This window comes from Furipterus horrens, unplaced genomic scaffold (genome assembly GCF_987537825.1).
Source record: "Furipterus horrens unplaced genomic scaffold, mFurHor1.1.pri manual_scaffold_2, whole genome shotgun sequence".
Taxonomy (NCBI): Eukaryota; Metazoa; Chordata; class Mammalia; order Chiroptera; family Furipteridae; genus Furipterus; species Furipterus horrens.
In genome coordinates, this window is record NW_028327172.1 from 120640453 (window position 1) to 120662084 (window position 21632).

A 21632-nucleotide genomic window follows, 5' to 3' on the forward strand; every position below is an offset into this window, starting at 1 on the left:
GTTTAGGTAGGTTAGAAGCAACAAGAAAAATAAATTATTTTTCTGAAGAAAGCAAAAAAACATAATGTCAAATGTGTAATTATTGCTGGATTTTAATGGGTTGAAATGGCCTTAGGAAGGAGAAACTAGGAGTTAACAATGGACTAAAAACTATCTACTTTTAAAAAGCTGAACTGCGTCGGTTGCTCTCTGGTTATGCTTGGCATCATCACCACTACCCCTTACACTTGTTTTGGCACCTTCCATGATTTCAACAACTAACCTTTGAAAATCCATGGTTATTTGAAAACTAAGTTTTCTGTCTTACTAATACCAATTTACCTAATCTTAGATGAGATGGGGGGAGGAAAATGGTTTGGCATGTATGAGCTACATTAGCGTCGAATGTTTGCGTGTTTGTGTTCAAGTATAGGCATCTATCAAGGATTAAACCAAAGTGGAAGGAGAATATTTAAATCATGCATGGATCTTAGAGACAGAGAGAGACATCTACTGGTCCATTTATTACCAATCCCGAGCACCTCCCCCTCCACAGTAATTAAGGTAACGGTTTTCTCTCTTTACAGCTGACAGCCAAGAGCATAATTAGAGTCTAATAAAACACGGAAAAGTCACAAATGCAAAGTGGAATAAACAGTAAACAGTGAGGGAAGAGAGGAGTCAGGAGTGTGATGGCTGGGTAATGCCTTAGATAAACTGTGTGCACATTGACACTGTCACGCTCTCGGCAGCCCCAAGTGTGCTGGTAGCCGGTGCAGACAGACAGCTCGAATTAATCCCAGGAGGAGCGCATGACAGGCGAGTGAAGCAGACAATTAGAATGAAGGAGGAAATTGGAAATGGCAAAGGTGTGAACATATGTCAAATTACAACTAAATGATAAATTACAATTCTGTCATTGGAATAAGCGGTAATTAAGAAAGATTTCAGCTATCCCTCTTGAAAAAAACAAGAGAGAATCAAATTTTTCCCCCAGTTTAGATTTGTTTGCTGAATTGTTTCCATCTATCTCACACATGGGGCTGGGTCTTCCTGACTTTGGGGCTGCATTTTTTTGTGTCTATTAAGGATAATTCTTTTCTTTCCTCTTCCTCATTTTCCGACTGGCAGAATGATAGTGTCAAAATGAACAGGAAGCTGATAGTATCTGATATAAAAACCTGCACTGAGGTTTAAAAAAAAAAAAAAAAGAGAGTTGTTGCTGAAGCTGCTGCTGCCCTCTAATTATTTTAAACAAGCACTGCACAGTCCAGCTGACAATTAGGAAATTCTGCTTCATGGCTTGGGGGATTCATACGAAACCTCATAATCTCTGTATACATATCCTTTTCGTTTAGACAGTAATGAATGTGGGTGGGGTTCTTGGCAGTTTTTGGCCATTTAACCACAATTTAAAACAGCTGCGTAATTATCATGAGATTTTTGAATCCAACATCTAATTCCAATTTAGAATTCGTAACACCTGTAGTTGGTTACAACCTCTAGGACCAAGGCAGGGAAATAACAGAAGCAAAAATGCTGCGGTGCTGGTGCTGGCAAGAGCAGCCCTAGAGAGGGCTTATTGTCCCATGGGGTCTCTGCATTCCAAGGCACAGATGAGGAAGGAATCTCACAAAAGTGAATCTCACATATAAACATGAGGTGCTGTGTGCAGGGAGTTGTCCTTCAGCAGTGTCAAGACAGCATAGAGTAGTCTTCAACTCCTTAAAAAAGCAGACATGTCTCTGACGTATAGAACCCTTGCAAACTCTATAGAAAGAAAGAAATAACATGACAATGGAAAGGGCCATACAGGTCCTGGTGCCACGGTGACAATCTTTGAAAATTTAGCACTTTTCAAAACAGAATTTTATTTGATGGTCATTTTCTACCTATTATTAGTTGATGATTGATCATTTTAGAAATGCAGCAACAACAATAATAATAATAGCAATAATAGTACTTTATGTGAGGATTTGGACTGAAGTGAAATTTCTTAGCATGGTAAGCAAAATATTCACCACATGTTATTAAAATATTTAGAAGATAAGCTAACTCTTAATTTTCTCTTCATTATACATGTTTATTAACACTAAGTAGCTATAGTCCTACATTTATAGAATGACTAAATACAATTACTTAGTGTCTAAAAAGGAGATTGAAATAGTGAAGATTCCTCTTAGAACATATGCAAATATTTACATCATTCCTTTCTCACCCTTCCTGACAGGGCAAAAAGAGACAAATATCCAAAAAGCTAAATAAAATTCTCTAAGAGGTCAGAAGCTCCAATGATCTTCTGGGATAAATCAATTTCTAACAGCTGTGGTCAGATATTGTAGTTCAAGGCCTTGAAAAGTTAATTGAGGAAGCATATTAAAAGTTAAAGGGCCAGAGTCATGTTAATTACATGAGGTTTTCCTTATAGAAAAATGTGCTTAGCACAAGGCCATCCTCACTCTTTCTTAAAGGTATGTTTCTCCACCACACTTCTGTATTTTGAAAAGGTTTATTTTAAAAACAATTTTAATAGTCATCTATATGCTTTATAAATAATAAAGCTGAAAGTATTCATTTATTATATTCTCAGTACAATTCATGTTAAGAAGCCTTTGACATTGTATGCCAGAACTTCAGAAGGGTCCAGAAATGGAACAGATTAAGAGATGGGTTTCAATTCTTCCTTCTCTTGTAACGGGTAAAGGAAAAAAGATAATTAAAATGATTGCTCAAATACTATTTTCCTCCCAGAAACAGAAGTTATCTTAAGAAACATGAATATAGAAGAGTAGACTGATAAAATATCGGCCTTTTATTTCAATCAGGGGAAAATATTCGTAAAATATAACCTGACAAAAATATAATTTTTTATTAAATATAATGTAACAAATTGTCTGGAATAATAAAAGTGAAGAGAGGATGACTTAGTCTTCACACTGTTTACTTTGTAAATATAGAAAAAAAGAAAATCTGAACATTTGAAATTATTTCCCAAACATAACATTCCACATTCAATTTATTTTCAAGATACAGTTATTATGTGTGTATTAAAGCTAAAGACATTAAATAACTTTTCTCAAAGTTAATGGTAGATCATAAGCTCCTTACATGAAATAAAGTAGTATATAAAGTTGGTTTCTGAAAATTATGTGCTTTTAATAGAGGGTTAAATTTTCATATTTGCTGCATTTGTTAACTTTCCAAAGAGAACGCTTTATTTTAATAAATATAAGGGGCTATGGAAATTATTTTGTTGACAAAGGACTTTAAGAGAGAACTTTTTCCAACAATTTTCAATCTATAGTATACATAATATCTGGATAGGCACAGAAATCTGCATATTGGACAAGCATTCCAGGTAGATTTCATGCAGACTTAGACTCTTCACATGAAGTTTTAACTTTGCTTAAGGCTGGAAAGTCATTAATACTAGAGTGAGTACCAGAGAAAGATAGTTGGGAAGAGATGACACTTCTGATACCCTGTCAAGTTTTTTGTCTATGAAATTATATGTTTTTTTAAAAAAGATTATTTATTTATTTATGTTGAGAGAGATGGGAAGGGAGGGAGAAAGAGAGGGAGAGAAACATCAATGTGTGGTTGCCTCTTGCGCACCCTCAACTGGGAGCTTGGCCGACAACCTAGGCATGGGCTCTGACTGGGAATCAAACCTGCGACTTTTTAGTTTGCAGGCTGGCACTCAATCAATTGATTCACACCACCCAGGGCTGAAATTATACTCTTAAATAGATTACTTATATATAAATTAATATGACTAAATCATGTTTCTAATTTCTTATGTTCAAGTCTATGCTTAAAATGAGAAAAAAAATGATAATGATGATTATATTAAGCACATTATTTTCATTGTAGATTTTAATGTCAGGTTTTTACCAATTGAGAGGCACAGATAATAAGAGTAGTAAGTATAGCAGCAACTGCTTTTAGTCTATATGGAATACTGAATAATAGTAAAACGTGGAACTATGTTAAAGATTAGGTCAAAAGTATCTATAGTTCATAATGTATTCATTTAAATACATGGTTTTCTTAAAATATTAAACTCTTAAATTTTAAATTTGCCCTGTTAAATTTTGGCACTGTTGAATTTTTTATTATTTTACAATCAGCAATGATATTTCAGATATAAATGTACCTTGAATACATTCTAAATGCCATGATGAAATAGCATTCAGTGACCAATAGCCAATAAACATGGTAAAATATTCTAAAAATCTAATCTCAGGATATCTGACTGCAGTCTTATTCAAAAATTTAAGAATGTGTAAGATAACAGAAAAATATATATCTATATAGGTTTCTGCCCCTGGTTCCTGGCACAGAGCTCCTAAAACCCTTGTATTTTTTTAAGTGATCAGGGTACTAGGAGCATCTTTTGTTCTAATGTTTGGTCTTTGACCTCACTTCCTGGCACAGAGCTTCTAAATCCCTTCGAATTTCCAGGGTGATAACAGTGTCTTTTGTTGTAATGAGTTGACTCTTAGTGAGATCCTGGGTGTGGGCTGATCAGCAGAAAGACCAAACCATTATTAGAAGCATGAAATTTTGAACCCCACCCCCATTCTTCAGAGAGGGGAGAAGGGTTTGAAATGGGATAATGACTGATCATGGCTATTTAAGGAAGCTCCATAAAAATCCCCAAAGTACAGGTTTCATAGAGCTTCTTGGCTTGTAAACACATTAAAATGCTGGAAGGTCGATATGCCTGGAGAAGGTATGAATGCTCTTGAGTCCTCTCCACAGACTTTGCCCTACACATCTCTTCCAACTGGATATTCAACTATATTTTTATCATATTCTTTCATAATAAACTTGTAAATAGTAAGTAAACTCTTGTTATAAGTTCTATGAACCACTCTAACAAATTAATTGGCCCCAAGGAGGTAGTTAATAGAACCTGCAATCTACAGCTAGTCAATCAGAAGCACAGGTAACAACCTGGACTTGCATTTGATGTTGGGGGTTGGAAATAGTCTTGTGAAACCTGATTAGTGAATTGAGTTAAATTGTAGGACAACCAGCTGGTGTCACAGAACTGCTTGGTGTGGGAAGAATACACATCTGCTGTCAGCATTGTGGTGACTGTGGTAGCAGTGTGAGAATAAAGAACAAACACAGGTTTTCTAAACAGAGTAACTTGACAGAATAACTGGTACTGGAATTTTCCTTTCGCCAAAAGAAAAAAAAAAAAAAAACCTCTATAAACCTGGAAAAATATACACAGCAGCAATTTGCAGGCATTAAAAAATAGGCGATTCAAAACTATGAACTTTTAGATAACTATTGCAATCACCCTGGCTTCTGTCTGGGGTTATGTTACAGCTTCTGTACATAGGGATGTTGAACCAAAACTGAGCAACAGTGTTATTTTGCTACAGAATCAAAGATGACAGTTCAAGTCAACAACAGCGGCTGGAATTTCAGAGCAGAGTACTAGATAAGAAGGAGCAGCACAGAATTAAGAGAATAGAAGTCTTCATGGGATTTAAAACATGGGCTCTGGCTAAAGGCTGGACTGAGTATGCACAGAAAAGGTCTCTACAATGCCCAGAGATAATCATTTGATGTTAGGCTGACTGCTGAATGGTAATGTCAAAAGTTATAACCAACCTAAGAGAACTTGCTGAGTTATTTGACTATTCAGTATAAGTATGGAAAGGCAATAATAATAGAAGAGTGACAGGACAAAAAGTTCTGTGAGTAACTGCCCACCATAATAAAACAACACTATTTACAATAAGGGGTGAGCAAACCATTCCCCACAGGCATGCTACCTGTTCTTGTAAATAAAGTTTATTGGAACACAGCCATGCTCATTTGTTTAATTAGCTTGTGTTGCTTCTTTCATAGTACAAGAGAAGAGTTAGATAGTTATGGCAAATACTGTCTAGCCCACAGCCTAAAATCTTAGTTTCTAGTCCTCTAAGAAAACATTTGCCAATCACAGATATAGACTCACTACAGTATATTACCATAATGTCTAGGATGAAGTAAAAAATTCCTAGACATGCATATATGCAAGAATGTGACTGAAACTCAATAAAGAAGCAGTCAGGAGAGAAAGACCCTGAGAAGACCCAGAGAACTGAATTAGTCATTAAAAACTTCTAAAGCAGTTATTATAGATATGTACAGAAGCTTGTAGGAAGACTGTCATAATGAATTTCAGTAGGTAAAGGAAAACTATAAAAAATGGACAACTGAAAATCCTCATATCAAAAAGTATAATATCTGAAGTAACATCCACCAGGTAGGTTTAACAGAAGACAGAAGCCTAAGGAGAACAGAATTTCTAAGCTTAAAGACAGATGAATAAAATGTAAGCAACATGAAAAAGACAGAAAACAGAAAAGAAAATTAAGAAAACTTCAAGGACCCATAGCATAATATGAAGCAGTCTAACATAGGTATAATTCAACCCCAGAGGGAGGCAAGACAATAGAGCAGGAAATGAGTTGTGAATTTCCAAGATATGTGGGGTAAGAAAAGAAAACATCAGTTTACAGATCGAAGAACCTCTGCGAAACCTAAGCAAGATAAATACCTAACCAACCACAGCCAGGTAAATGATAGTAAAATTGATGGCTGAAAATAAAGAGAAAAAAAATCATATTCCACTCATGGGAAAAAGAGACATCTTCCAAAAAAGACAAAAATAATACAAATAATAGCAAGCTTTTTAGTGGAGACAATAGAAACTAGAAGACAATGAAAAAATTTTTTAAAAGATTGAAATAAAATTATAATGTTGAGCCTACCACCTTATATTCAGCAAACAATTCTTCAAAAAATAAGGTTACATTTTTACATAAATAAAAGCTGACAGCAGTAGTACTACACTGTGAGAAATATAAATGAAAATATTCGTGTTAAAGGTAAACCATAATATATGCAACTGGAACCTACAGGAAGAAATAAAGAACAATGGGAATGGTAAATATGTGGCAATTATAAAATATAATAATTTTACATTTAATTCCTCTAAAAGACAATTGATTATTTAAAGTAAACTATTAGCATTACATTTGATATTAGTAAAATACACAGATGTGTGATAGTCAAAGGACAAAGGATAAATGAAATTATAATACATAACATTAATTAGTATATAGTGAAATATAATAAAATGTTTTTACCACTATAAATACTATAATAAGTTAGAGTTCCAATTTCCAGATAACTATAAAATGTTAATATAAAGATCAACCACAATAATCAAAACAGTCTTAAAACCATTTTATCAACCAAAAATAAAGACAAAAATGAAAAATTAAAAAAGAAATCAGATGGACAACTAGAAAACAAATTGTAAAAGGATAGGCTTAAATACAAACAAATGAATAATTATAATAAATATAAATGAACTATATTCTACAATTAAAATGCAAATACGGACAGAACGGATTTTTTAAAAGACCTAACTGTATTATTTAATAAAAAAGGAACCTTAAATATAAACACACAGGTAAGTTAGAAGTAAAGTAAAATGGTGTAAATATGTGTACCATGTATTTAATAAGCATAAGAACAGTAGGGTTCCTAGATTAATACAATATAAAATACTTTAGGACCAGAATTATTACTACAGGTGAACAGGAAATATTTTATTATATTTTATTATAGCTGAAAAAAAGACTAATATTTCTAACTGTATATGAATTCAATATCAGTGCTTTAAAAGGCATCAAGGATAATAATTACAGAACTAAATGGAAAAACACACAAACATGCAAACATATTTGGAGTATTTAACACCCCCATCATTTTCATTACTAGAACAAAGAAGTATAATTGTTGATAACATTGAATATTTGAACAATACTATCAACAGCGTGACCTAATTGACATTAAGAAACATTGCAACCAGTAACTACAGAATACACATATTTTTAAGGACACATGGAGTATTCTAAGTAATAGATTATGTGCTGGCTCAAAAAACAAACATCAATGATTTTTAAAACCTTGAAAAATTATAGAATACGTCCTCTTTCCAAAGTGGAACTAAATTATAAATAAGTAACAAAAATATATTTAGATAACCTAAAATACTTGGAAATCAAACCACATGCTAATAAATAAAATACAACAAGGAAGTAACTTGAAAAACACTTTTCCCCAAGTTCAAGAACAAAGCCAGGATTTTTGTTTTTGCCACTTCCAATTCAACATGAAGAGCCTAGCAGTACAAGGCAAGAGAAACAAAATGAGTCATAAAATTTGAAGCAAAAAAGTTAAACTCTCCTTTTTCATTTACAACATGACTACTGCAGAAATCATCATACATTATCTTTGTAGGAAATGCTAAGAAACATACAACAATGATGCTGGAACTAATAAGTACATTTTGTAGGCTTTAAAGTACAAGATCAGCATTTGAAAATTAATTTTATTTGGGAGATTAAAAGTAAATTTTGATTAACTTTCTACAGATTTGCAGGATCTGTATACTGAAAATACTATGAGACCTAAATTAATAAAAAGATATACCATTATTATGATTGCAAAACTTAACTTTGTTTAGATATCAGTCTCCATCAAAATTCCAAAAAAATTGTATGCATGTATTTAAAGTGGCAGTGTATTTCTAAAATTCACATGGAAATGAAAAGTTTCTAGAATAGCCAGGTAAATCTTGAAAATAAAATCAACGTTAGAGTACATACACTCAGCATTTTCAAGCCTTATTATAAAGCTACAGTTATCAAGCAACATGACACTGTTATGAAGACATTTCACTAGATCAAGAGAATAGAATATAAATAACAGAATTAACTTTACATATATAGAATGGGGTTCAAAAATATAAGTCCAAAGGAAATTCAATGAGGAAAAGGAAGTCTTTTCAACAAATGGTGATAAAAATAGATTAATATAGTAAAAGTAATGAATATCCATGCCTACATTATCCTATATAAAAAGCTTAATTCAAGGTGCCATAGACCTACCTATATGGAGAAGCTAAAACTAGTAGGAGAATATCTTTGTGACGTTGGTATAGGCAGAAATTTCTTAAATAGAATAAAAATCTTACCATAAGATTGTACCAAAAAATTGAAAAGATAGATTGTACTAACATTAAAACTTATGCTCATAAAAGTCATTATTACCAAAAATGAAAATAATATTCAAAATAAAAACCCGACAAGAGACTTGTGTCAAGAATATGCAACGAAATTCTACATATCAATAATAAAAATGCAAACTACCAATTAAAAGATTAGAAAAATGATCTTGATTAGATACTTCTAAAAAGAAGACATATGGTCACAGTACACAGTACAATCAACATCATAATTATTAGTTAAAAGCAAAATGAACTACTCTTCCACACTTTTAGATAAGCTAATATGAAAATCAGCTGACAAAACTAATGTTGCTGAGAATACAACTTAATTGAAACTCTTATTCACTGATGCTGGGAATGCAGAAACTAGAGGATTTTATACAGTTAAATTTATAACTAATACATTACCCAGAAATTCCACTCCTAAATAATTACCCCATAGGCATGACACATATATTCACAAAAAGACTTATAGAGAATGTTTAGAACAGCTTTATTCATAATATCAGAAAACTAGAAAAAAATCCAAATATCTTTCATAGGGGAATAAAAATCAAAATGTGATATATTTATATGTCAGAATACCAATTAGCAGTTGAAAAGTTCTATTGATAGATACAAAACCACTTATGTATTTCAAAAAACTATTATGTTACACAAAAGATGCCTTAAAAATGCATGCTGTTTGATAACAATTTTTATAAGTTCAAAAACAGGAAAAACTTATCTTAGGTAATAGAAAACAAAACAGTAGTTACCTCCTACCTAAGGGTACAAATTAAAGAGATAGGACACTGGTAAATTGAGTGATATAAATGTTTACCTTGATTAGAGTGGTAGTCAGAGAGGTTTATATGCTTGTAAATCCTTATTGAAATATGCCCCTAAGACCTGTGTATTACACTGTATATAAATTTTACTTCAAATTGTAAAAATGCTTGGACAGAGCCATTGGTAATTAGAAAGCCCCTGCCATGGAAATGTAATGGATAGCCAGTCTACTTCCTCCTGGAGTTTTAAATGTTTTCCTGAAAGTAATCAGGCACTTTGGACAAAGCTATTAACTGTTCCTGGTAACTGGGGTGCTGGTCAATAAAAATATTGTTGATTTATTCCGTTCTATAATACAGATAGAGTATCATGCTTGTCCAACTGTTAGCAAGACTATGACTATTACAAAGAGAGCAGTAAAACATCATTTTACATAGTAATAATCATCACACCTTAGAGCTGAAGTAGAAATGTTTTGATTTTCTGATGTACATATAAAAAAACCATCGCATGATTTTTAAATAAATCATGTTTGGCAAAAAAAATGTTTACAGCATCCTATTGAAATAAATCTATAAATAATAAATATTTTGATTAGCATTTCCTTGTCTTCCTCCTTATTAGGACACAATAGAAGACTATTGACCATTTATTGAATAAAATTATGTAGTATTGAGAGATAAATAAATATAAAAATGAGAGAGAGGAAGAAGGAGGGAGAGGAGGCAAGGATATATTTACCATATGTTCTAAAAATTGTCAATGCTTGGTTTTAAAATGTTTATGCTTAGATCATCTCAGAGTTGTAATAAAAGGAGAAATAGTATTAGCTGGTTTGTTCAGAGCTCAGTCATTGGAGCATTAAAAATTATTGTTGTGCCATGACTTACTAAGAATTATTTATCAATACTGTTTGGCCAAACTGACTTATCAGTAGTTTATACATGAAACTACTTCACAGAGATTCCAAGATTATATTCATACCAACTGACTAGAAATCAAATGCCTCATATCTTCTACCACTGTTCATATTATTGCAGCATAAGTCAAGAAGCATTGTTTGCCACTCTCCTGTGAACAGCAACTCAAGTAAAAATTCTTGCACCCAGTAACCAGTAAACACAAATATTGACAGAATATTTGTTAAAGTGTAATAAGAATCTTTAAGAAAGATGAAGATGCATTAAATACACACAGGAAAAAGATATAATACTATTTTTTATGAAATAATTGTAGAGGTCTTAAAAATATGCATATTTCTAACACTCCACAAATCAGTATTGTTTTTTATTACCAAAGTTTAAATTATACCTTCAAGTCAAACCACAACAGGTAACACAGAGTTCAATAGTACAGCAATATTTTTCATTTTAATGAGCTCTGAATTAAAATATTGCAATTTTTATATTTCTTGGAGCTTCTTAAAGTAGAAATATACCTTTACATATTCTCTTTAATTAGGCTTTGATTTTAGGAAAGTTTTAAGCTTATAAAAAATGAACTAGAAAGTACATAGATTCTACATACACTCAGTTTTTCTATAATTAACATGTTGCATTGCTGTGGTACATTTCTTCATATTGATGAACCAATATTGATGCATTATCATTACCTAGTCTATAGTTTACATTAGGGTTCACTTTTTGTATTATACGGTTCTCCGGATTTTGACAAATGTATAATCTCATGTACCTACCATTGCAATATCATACAAAATAGTTTCACTGTCTTAAATTCTTCTCTGCTACACCTATTTAATCTCTCAAATTCACCTTCTTACCCAACTCTTGGTATCCACTAATCTTTTTACTGTATCTAGAGTTAATTTTTCCAGAATATAATGTATGTCAAATCATAGATTATGCAGCTTTTTCAGACTGGCTTCTTCCATTTAACAATATACATTTAAAGTTGCTCCATGTATTTCTGTGGCTTAGAAGTTCATTTTGTATCACTGAATAATATTCTATTTCATATATGCCAAAAGCACATTTTGAAAATTATGGATAAAGCTAACATAAACATTCATGTTCAGGTTTTTCTGTTTTCAGTTCCATTGGGTGAATACCAAGGAGCACAGTTGCTGGATTTCATAGGCTCTCTTTAGCTTTGTAATATACTGCCAGTCTTCCAAAGTGTCAACACCACTTTGCATTTCTACCATCAATGAAAGAGTTTCTTTTGCTCCATATCTTAGCCAGCATTGGGTGTTGTCAGTGTTTTGGATTTTAACCATCCTAATAAGTAAGTTTGAGTATCTTATTGATGTTTTAACTTACATTTCCTTACTAACATATCATGTGGAGCATCTTCTCATATACTGACTTGCCATCTGCATATCTTCTTTGGTGAAGTGTCTGTTCATAACTTACCCACTTTTAATTTAGGCATTGAGTTTTAAGAATTCTTCATATATTTTTTATATGCCAGACCTTATAAACCATGTGTTTTTCAAGTATATTCTCCCAATCCATGGCTTTTCTTTATATTCCTTTAACAGTGTCTTTCACAGAACAGACTTTTACTTTAATAGAAGATAATTTATTAATTTTTTTCATGGATCATGATTTGATATTGTATCTAAAAACTCATTGCCAAATGCAAGTTCACCTAGATTTTCTCTTATCTTCTACAGTTTTATAATTTTGCATTTTAAACTTAAGTCTATGATTTATTTTGTGTTAATTTTTGTAAAACATACAGGATCAGCATTTAGGAAAATTTATTTGCATGTTTGTATACAGTTGTCCCAGCATCTTTTTTCAAAAAGATTATACTTTCTTTATGGAATGGCCTTTCTCAAATATTAGTTTACTATATCTGTGTTGGTCTATTTCTGAGCTCTTTATTCTGTTCCACTGATCTATTTGTTTGTTCTTTTACATATACTTTATTATCTTTATGCTAAGTCTTGAAGTTCAGTCTTGAAGTCTTATTGGTCCTCTTTGATAATGCGTTGGCTACTCTGAATTCCTAATTTTTTGACTTTTCATATAAACTTTAGAATCAGTTTTTCTTAATGTGGGCAAAGTAACTTATTGGGGTTCTGATTGAATTGCATTGACTCTATAGATCAAGTTGGAAGAACTGCTATCTCTCCATTTATGTAAAGATTCTCTAATTTTCTTCATCAGAATTTTGTAGTTTTCCTTGGATAGAACTTGTACATGTATTTTTTAGATTTACACTGAAGTATTTCTTTTATACTTATACAAATGTAGTTGTATTTCCAATTTCAAATTCCAGTTGTTTATATCTGGTACACAGGAAAGCAATTGGTTTTTATATATTAACCTTATGTTGTGCAAACGTACTGTAACCACTTATTAGTTTCAGAAGTTTTTTGTCAATCCCTTCAGATACTCTAATAGACAATCACTTCATCAGTGAAGAGAAACTTTTATTTATTTATTTCTAATCTGTATATCTTTTATTTACTTCCCATGTTTTATTGAAATAGCTAAAAGTTCCAGGTACCACACTGCCTTGTACCTAATCTTAGAAGAAAAGCTTTCAGTTTCTCACCATTACGTATGATGTTAGCTATAGGGTTTTGTAGATATTCTTTATTAGATTGAGTAAGTTCCCCTCTATTTCTAGATTACTGAGAATTTTTATCGTGAATAGGTGCTGAATTTTTTCTGATATTTATTTCTATAACTATTGATATGAGATCATGTGATTTTCTTTCTCAACCCGTTGACGTGATGAATTACATTGATTGATTTTGAAATGTGAAACCACACTTACATACCTAGGATAAATCCTACTTGGTAGGATGTATAATTCTTATCATACACTGTTGAATTATATTTGCAATATTTTGTTGAGGATTTTTACATCTGTACATGAGAGATTGATCTGTAGTTTTTCCTTCTTATAATGCCTGTGTCTGGATTTAGTATCAGGGCAATGCTGGCCTCATATAATGAGTTAGGAAGCATTCTCACTGTTTCTATCCTCTGAAAGATGTAGAATATTGACATAATTTTTTCTCTAAATGGTAGAATTCACCACTGAACACATCTTGGCCTGCTGCTTTCTGCTTTGGAAAACTATTAATTACTAACCCAGTTTCTTTAATATATGTCAATCTCTTTCTCCTTGTGTGATTTTTGTCTGGTTGTGTCTTAATTTAGAGAAATTCTCATTCATTATTGCTTCAAATATTTTTTTCTATCTCTGTTCTTTTCTGACATTCCCATGATGCATATGTTAAAACCTTTGGTAGCTATTCTTTAGTTCTTGGATATTGTGTTCCAATTGTTTTGTTTCTTTTTGCTTTTGATTTTCAGTCTCAGAAGTTTCTATTCAAGTCCACTAATTCTCTGTATTTGTCTCTTTCTCCAGTTTTGTGAGAAGCAATTTGCTCTGTAACCTTAATTCTCTGATGGTTCTAAAAGAGTAGTTGATTTTCAGTTTGCTCATCTTTTTCTAGTTGCTAGGATGGAGTGACTGCTTTTAAACTTTCTATGTCACACCAGAAAACAGAAGCCTCCATAAATCATTTACTTTTTTCAGCTTTATTGATGTATAATGCAAATAAAATTATAAGATATATAAAGTAATTTAATATACATGTACATTGTGAAAAATTCCCCTGATGGAGTTAACACAAGCATCACTTCACATATTTAACATTTTTTGTGTGAGAATAGTTAAGTTCTATTCTTTTAGAAAATTTTGACATATGATACAGTGTTATCAACTATAGCCACCATGTTGTGCATTAAATTAATTTTATAAATACTCCTTTATACTCTTTTATCAACCATTCCTTATTTCCCCTACCCCCAGCCCCTGGCAACCACCATTCTACTCTCAATTTCTATGAGATCAACTTATTTATTAATTTATTTATTTGATGTCACATATAAGTGATACCATGTAATATTTATCTTTGCTTGGCTTGTTTCACTTTGCACAATGTCTTCTAATTTCATCTATGTTGTTGCAAATGGCAGTATTTTTTAAAAGTTTAGGCTATGTAATATTTCATTGTGTATAAATAGAAGGGAACCAAAAAACAAAATGTATTTATTTTAAAAATTGTGTATTCATTCTTACATGTTTAAAATTCAGTTATCTTCGAAGTACTCTCCATTCAATACAATACACCTATTGAGACAGTTTTTCCACCGCTCAAAACAATTTTTGAACTTATTGATTTTTATGCCTTTTAGTGCTTCTGCCAATTTTTGTTTCAGCTCTTCCACATAGGCAAAACATTTTTCTTTGAGGACTTTCTTCATCTGGGGAAACAAAAGAAAACATTGTTCTGAGTGATATTGGGTGAATAGGAAGGGTGGGACATGGGGGTCATACCATTTTTGGTCAAAAACTGCTGAATACTCAGCGCAGTGTGTGCTGGTGCACTCGTAAATCACCCATCATGGAATGGGCAAATGTATTGAAAGTCTTCAAAAAAACTTCACTGATACTGAACACAGCCACTTACAACAAAGCCAGTGGTACACTGATACAGTTGGATTCTTAGAACACTCATCTAGCGGGGAAAGCCTGTACTACAAGGGGCCCACCCTACAGAAGATAATTCTGGTTTCTGGTGGGGTCCCCATCCTATATCACATTTTCTTTACCCATTAATCTCTTGAGGAACATTTGTGTTGTTTCCATACAATCACTTTTCTGGATAATGCATCTATAAATATGGGGGTACTGATATCTCCTCAAGATAATAATTTAGTTTTTTTGGATATATACCCAGAAGTGGAGTGGCTGAATAATATGGTAGTTCTATTTTAAATTTTTGAGAAACCTTCATACTGCTTTTCCTAGTGGCTGAAGCAGTTTACATTCATACCAACAGTATGCAAATGTTCCCTTTTTTTTTCATATCCTTACTAACATTGTTAACTCTTGTCTTTTTATGATACCCATAATTTTTATTTTCTAATTTTATTTATTTATTTTTAGAGAGAGGGAAAAAGAGGGAGGAAGAGGGAAAGAAACATGATATGTGAGAGAAACAGCTATCAGTTGCATCTCTCACACACCCAACTGGGAACCTGGCCAATAACCCAGGCATGCGCCCTTACAGGGAACCTACAGGTCATCACTCAATCCACTGAGCCACACCAGCCAGGGCTATAATACCTATTCTAAAAAGAGTATGGAGATATCTCTGTGGTTTTAATTTGCGTCTTCCTGATGATTAGTGTTGTCGAGCACCTTTTCATGTACTTGTTGGCCTTGTATGTCTTCTTTGTGAAAATGTTTATTTTACAAATAACCCAATTTTTTAAATTGGGTTATTGATTTATTGATTGATTGATTGATTGCTATTGAATTGTATGAGTTTCTTGTATATTTTGGATATTAACCTGAATATTTGATTTGCAACTATTTTCTCTTAACCCTTCCCATATCTCTTTTGATGTGCATTTGTTCTAATTTAAAATTTTGCTAACCAATTAATTAGGTTTAATTAAACACATTTAAAGGAGTAATTTATACATTTTTGGAGTCATATGAAGGCTTAAAGATGTCTAATACTGATGCAACAGCAAGTGGAACAACACAAGAACACTGAAATATCAAAAATCATGAAAAAATATATATGTATACAAGAAGAAGTAGAGCGCCACAATCAGGAGGCAGTGCTGAGAGATTTGAAGATAAATGTAAGCCAAAACTGTAAGTTATAAGAATGAATCACTGGGGATGAATCATAGCATTTATGTTTACAATGTTTTGCATATTTCTACCAACTGGAGTATTTACTGAGTATCATTTCAGAAAAAAAAAAAGCTATAGTAGTTTACAGTTTTCCTTAAAATATGTCTCTTTTATTTATTTATTTATTTTCTCAAAATTAGTTTATTCAACAGTTCAGGAGACATCAATTACTAAATGGAAAAATTCTTTAAAATAAGCTTGATAATCCTACTAAGTAACAATTTTTAAAATATGTTTTATTGATTATGCTGTTACAGTTGTCCCAATTTCTTTTCCCTCTGCTCCCCTCCACCCAGTGACCCCCCTCCGTCCAGTTGCCCCCCCTTAGTCCATGTCCATTGGTTGTGCATACAGTTCTTCTCAACCACTTCCTGTCTACTCCACTCCCTCCTACTATGCTTCTTAATTCCTGCATCCTCTCCCTCCCTTCCGCCCCTTCTCCCTCCCTGCTGACCTCCCCCAATATGTTCCCCATACCTATAGTTCTTTTTCCACTCTTGTTGCCTACTTAGTTTGCTTTTGTTTTGATTCCTTAGCTTCTGTTGTTGGTTGTTGTAATACAGTTTTCATTTTAATGTTCATAGTTTTGATCCTCCTTCTTCTAAACAAGTCCCTTTAACATTTCATGTAACAGTGGTTTGGATCTGATGAACTCCTTCAGTTTTACTTTGTCCTGGAAGCACTTTCTCTGCCCTTCTATTCTGAATGACAGCTTCACTGGATAGAGTAATCATGGTTGTAGGTTTCTGATTTTCATTACTTTGAATATTTCTTGCCTACAGAGTCTCCTTTGGGAGATCAGCTGAGAGTCTAATTGGGACCCCTTAGTACATAATTCTCTTCTTCTCTCTTGCTGCTTTTTAAGATTCTCTCTTTATCTTTAATTTTTGACATTTTGATTATAATGTGTCTTGGTGTGGTTCTCCCTGGGTCCAGTTTTTTTGGAACTCTCTGTGCTTCCTGGACCTGTAAGTCTATTTCCTTCCCCAAGTTAGGGAAGTTCTGCTTTATTATTTTTTCACATAATGTTTTAATTTCTAGTTCTTCTTCTTCACCTTCTGGCAACCCCATAATTCAGATGTTCACTCTCTTATGATTGTCCCAGAGGTTTCTGAGCTTCTCTCCATTTTCCTCACTTTGTTTCCTCTTTCTGCACTGGTTGACTGTTTGTTCCTTCTCTATGTTCCGATTAGTTGATTTGATCCTTGTTTTCCCTTCCCTCACCACTTGTTTTGTATGTGTTTTCATTCATTTCAGCAGGACCAGCCTTCATTCCTTCTCCGTCTTGATTAAGTCCTGCTGTTATTTCTGTAAGCTGTCTTATAACTATAGCTCTGAACTGAGCCTCAGAAAGATTATCTATCTGTTCGTCCATTAATTCAGGTATTTGCTTTCTGGTCAGCTGCGTGATTGATATCTCTATCATTATCCCTGCCATCCTGACAGGTTTGTTTACCTTTCCTTCTTGTGAGGGGCTGTCACACCTCCTACACTATAGGGGGCAGAGCCCCATGCACTCGTCACTAACAGGTGACTCTTCTCACCACACTGTGGTGCTTTGTGTGGGTGCGGGGGTCCAAGATGGATTCCTGCTGTTGACTCTCTGCTGAGAGACCGGGAGCCTCCTCCTCTGTCCCTACGCCCTCTGGGCCTCACAGTCCGAGATCATGGGGGTCTGCCTTCCCCAGCGTTGGAATCAGGAGCTCACGAGTCTGGACTGTAACCAGGGGTGCTCTCCTGGTGCTTCTCGCCTTCCCTTAAATATAGGTGTCTGTGCTTACTGCTGTCCTGCTGCCGCCTGCACACTTGATCTCTTCTCTCCAGCTTCGTCCCTCCTACCCATCTGGACAAGCATCACTTGTTTATAAGTTCATACGTTGGACTTTCATGTAGCTTTATTTTCTGAAACTTCTGGTTATTTTTGGTTTTGCGGTAGTTGTATTCCTTCTTAGTTGTGGAGGGAGACTGATCATGTCAGTCTAGGCCTCCATCTTGGCCGGAAGTCCTAAGTAACAATTTTAATTAGATATCTTATAATGCTTGAGAGTTTGCCTATAAATTTATTTTTGAAACTCAGGTCCCATACTGCATTAGTTGTATTGCAGAGGCAGAGAGAGAGAGAGAGAGACAGAGAGACAGAGACAGAGAGACAGAGAGAGAATAAACAGTTTAGACAGCTTATTTCTCTTTCATGGGAAAGTCTGGGTAAGCTGCCCTGGTCTGGCACTGTGATGTGACACCGTTGGGCTCTCAGACTCCTTTCATTATGCTGCTTTGCCATACTAAGCACACAGCATTCAGACATGTGGCCAAGTAAGGTCAGTCTCTTTAAAGATAAGACTCAGAAGTTAAAAACAACACACTAGCTGAAAAACATTGATCAAAATGTAGTATTATGGCTATAACTAAGTGCAAAAGAGGATGAAAAATGTTATCTCTAGCTAGAGTTTAAGTCATGTGCCTAACAAACTTAGGGTTTCTGCTACTCAAAGGAGAAGGGGAGAATGGATATTGTGGGGTGGAGGACAACGAGCAGTCTTCAAAACACTGCTTATTTGTTATGTGATCATAGCTAAGGCATGTAATTTTTCTGACTCAGTTTCTTCATTTGTAGAATAGTTATGTTGATTAAATGCGCACCACAGAGTTTCACTGAACACTGACTGGGTGTCAGACAATGGGATATGTGCTGATGGATATTTATTATTATTAATGTATATGCTTCATTTGAAGAACAAGAAGCTAACAGGAACCTCAATGGAAACTTTACTCCACTCTCCATTAATAATATAAGGTCAAGTATTTTCCAAGCAGGTTGTTTGGACTTTTGAGTTTAGGTTTCTACCACTGTGTGCATCAGAGGTATTTTTGAAGATTTAAAAAGAAAGTCTTTAGCCAAGAATTGTGCATATTTACCAATAATTTGAATTGATATCACTGTTTCTGCTGGTTTTATTAACTAAAGATATAAGTCTGTGAACCTAAAATACTTTCTCATTTTTAAAAATGAATCTACCTGCTCTTCATTTGTGCCTATCATTTAAAGGAAACATTTAGAACCAATCTCTCTTAGATTCATACATATCCTCACAAAAATGTTTATATAGACCACCAAGTAATGTTTATGCTAAGAATTTAGACTAATTTAACAATATTTTTGAAAATTTACATATGACCGAACTGTATGAAAGCTGAAGTTATTATGATGTTTATATTTTTTAACATTGGGATCAATTAAATCAATTTTAAGCAAGCATATTTAGCTCATAGAAACAAGATATTTTCTCTTCTAGAAAATTATAACCATATTTAATTACTATTAATTGTATTACCACTTTTAAGATTTGGGTGGGGAGCTAAAAGTTTGCCAGATATTTTAAACACAATTTTACTTGAGTGATAAAATTATTCCAATACTGCCTCAAATTGCAACATGAATATTCTCTGCTCTCTGACAGAATTCATTATTCCAACTTTAGCAACAATAACGGTTTGTATTAGATTACATCACTGTACAGAATAGCATGTATTTGTACATTGTCTCAGGCATTTGAGGTTATATTGGATGCACTACATTATAGGAAGTAAATCCATTAAATAAACCATAATTGATACACACTTGAATTTATATATATAATTTCTGACTTAATTCAGAAAGCCATATTTTTTTATAAACACCTTTCTTTTCCTCTATTCATTTTCTAAAATACCAATATATAAACTTAAAATAAAATTCAAATCAACATTTTGTTTTACTTCATAAATTTAGGTCTCAAACTTGGAAAACAAATGATTGTGTAAAGTGAGAAAAATAAAAGCAAAATATTATAATTTCTAAGTAAGAAATAAATTGACATATAACTATAACTGTGGCAAATAGTGTGCCTTCTTTTTTGAATTTACTGCAAGACTCTTTATCTAGTACAGCACTATTCTTTTTACAGTTGAAGAAAACTCTACCTGATATTGACCTTTTAAAGAAACCAAGGACAATCTCTTTCACAGATTTAAAAGACCATAAAAGTGCTAGTTCTGCCATTGCCATAAGCACTAACTGAACCTCGAAAGAGAATTATTTGACAAAAAAAAATCAAGACAAGTTTCTATAATATGCATCATCCTTAACAAGAAAGCTAGAAGAGAAAGAATATCAAATCAGCTATTATGTAGGATAAATTAACAAAAGTGGCTCGATGCCTTTAGAGCCAGGCAATGTTGTGTTATGGTTAGATCATAAAAAATATTTCCTTATGTGTAGTCAGCAGGACTCTGGCCTTTTAACTTTTATCATGCTTCTACAGTAAGGCTGCTCTGTTCTGTGTGCAAATAGCTGTCCACAGTTGCTACAAATTGATTTATCCCCAGATAATGGCTTCAGTTGATGACTAAAATGTCACTATGAAACTCTAGCAATTTAAGGTGTGTTTGGCCTAATATGACCTGATTTTAACCCTATTTAAAAGTGTATTAGCATCTGTACAAATTCCTTTAAAAAATGATCAAGTTGTACTTAATATTCAACTTATTTTTTTTCACTTCATTGCTTGGAGATTTTTTTTATAGCAAAGATTATGACATAACCCTCAAATAATTAAAGCCACTGGAAAGATGCCATGGTACTGGAGATGAAAATATTCAGATTATAGACAATGCCAGAGCTGGATTTTGTTCAGAGAGCACCAATTCAGATCAGATTTGTGATTCAGTAAGCATTACACAGGTCCTTACAGTACCAGTGAAATAAGCTAATCACAATAAATCTGGACTAAAACTAAACATACAAAAATTACCATGTTCTTTAAATAACCTTTACATTTTATAAATATATTTTAGATTTATTAGTCACTAAATGGAATAATTTTACTTCATGTCTTTAGGAATATTTACCAGAGAGATTTTTTTTCTTAAATACATAGTCACATGTGTAGTGGAATCAAATTGATTAAATTTTTACCAGTCATGCCATTTCACGGAACTTACTTATGTACTATTCACATATGACTGATTTGAACCCAATGCAGACTTTCTAAGTAAGATGTAACATGTAATTGAGGATATTGATCCAACTTGGTAAGAGGAAAATTCAATATAGACT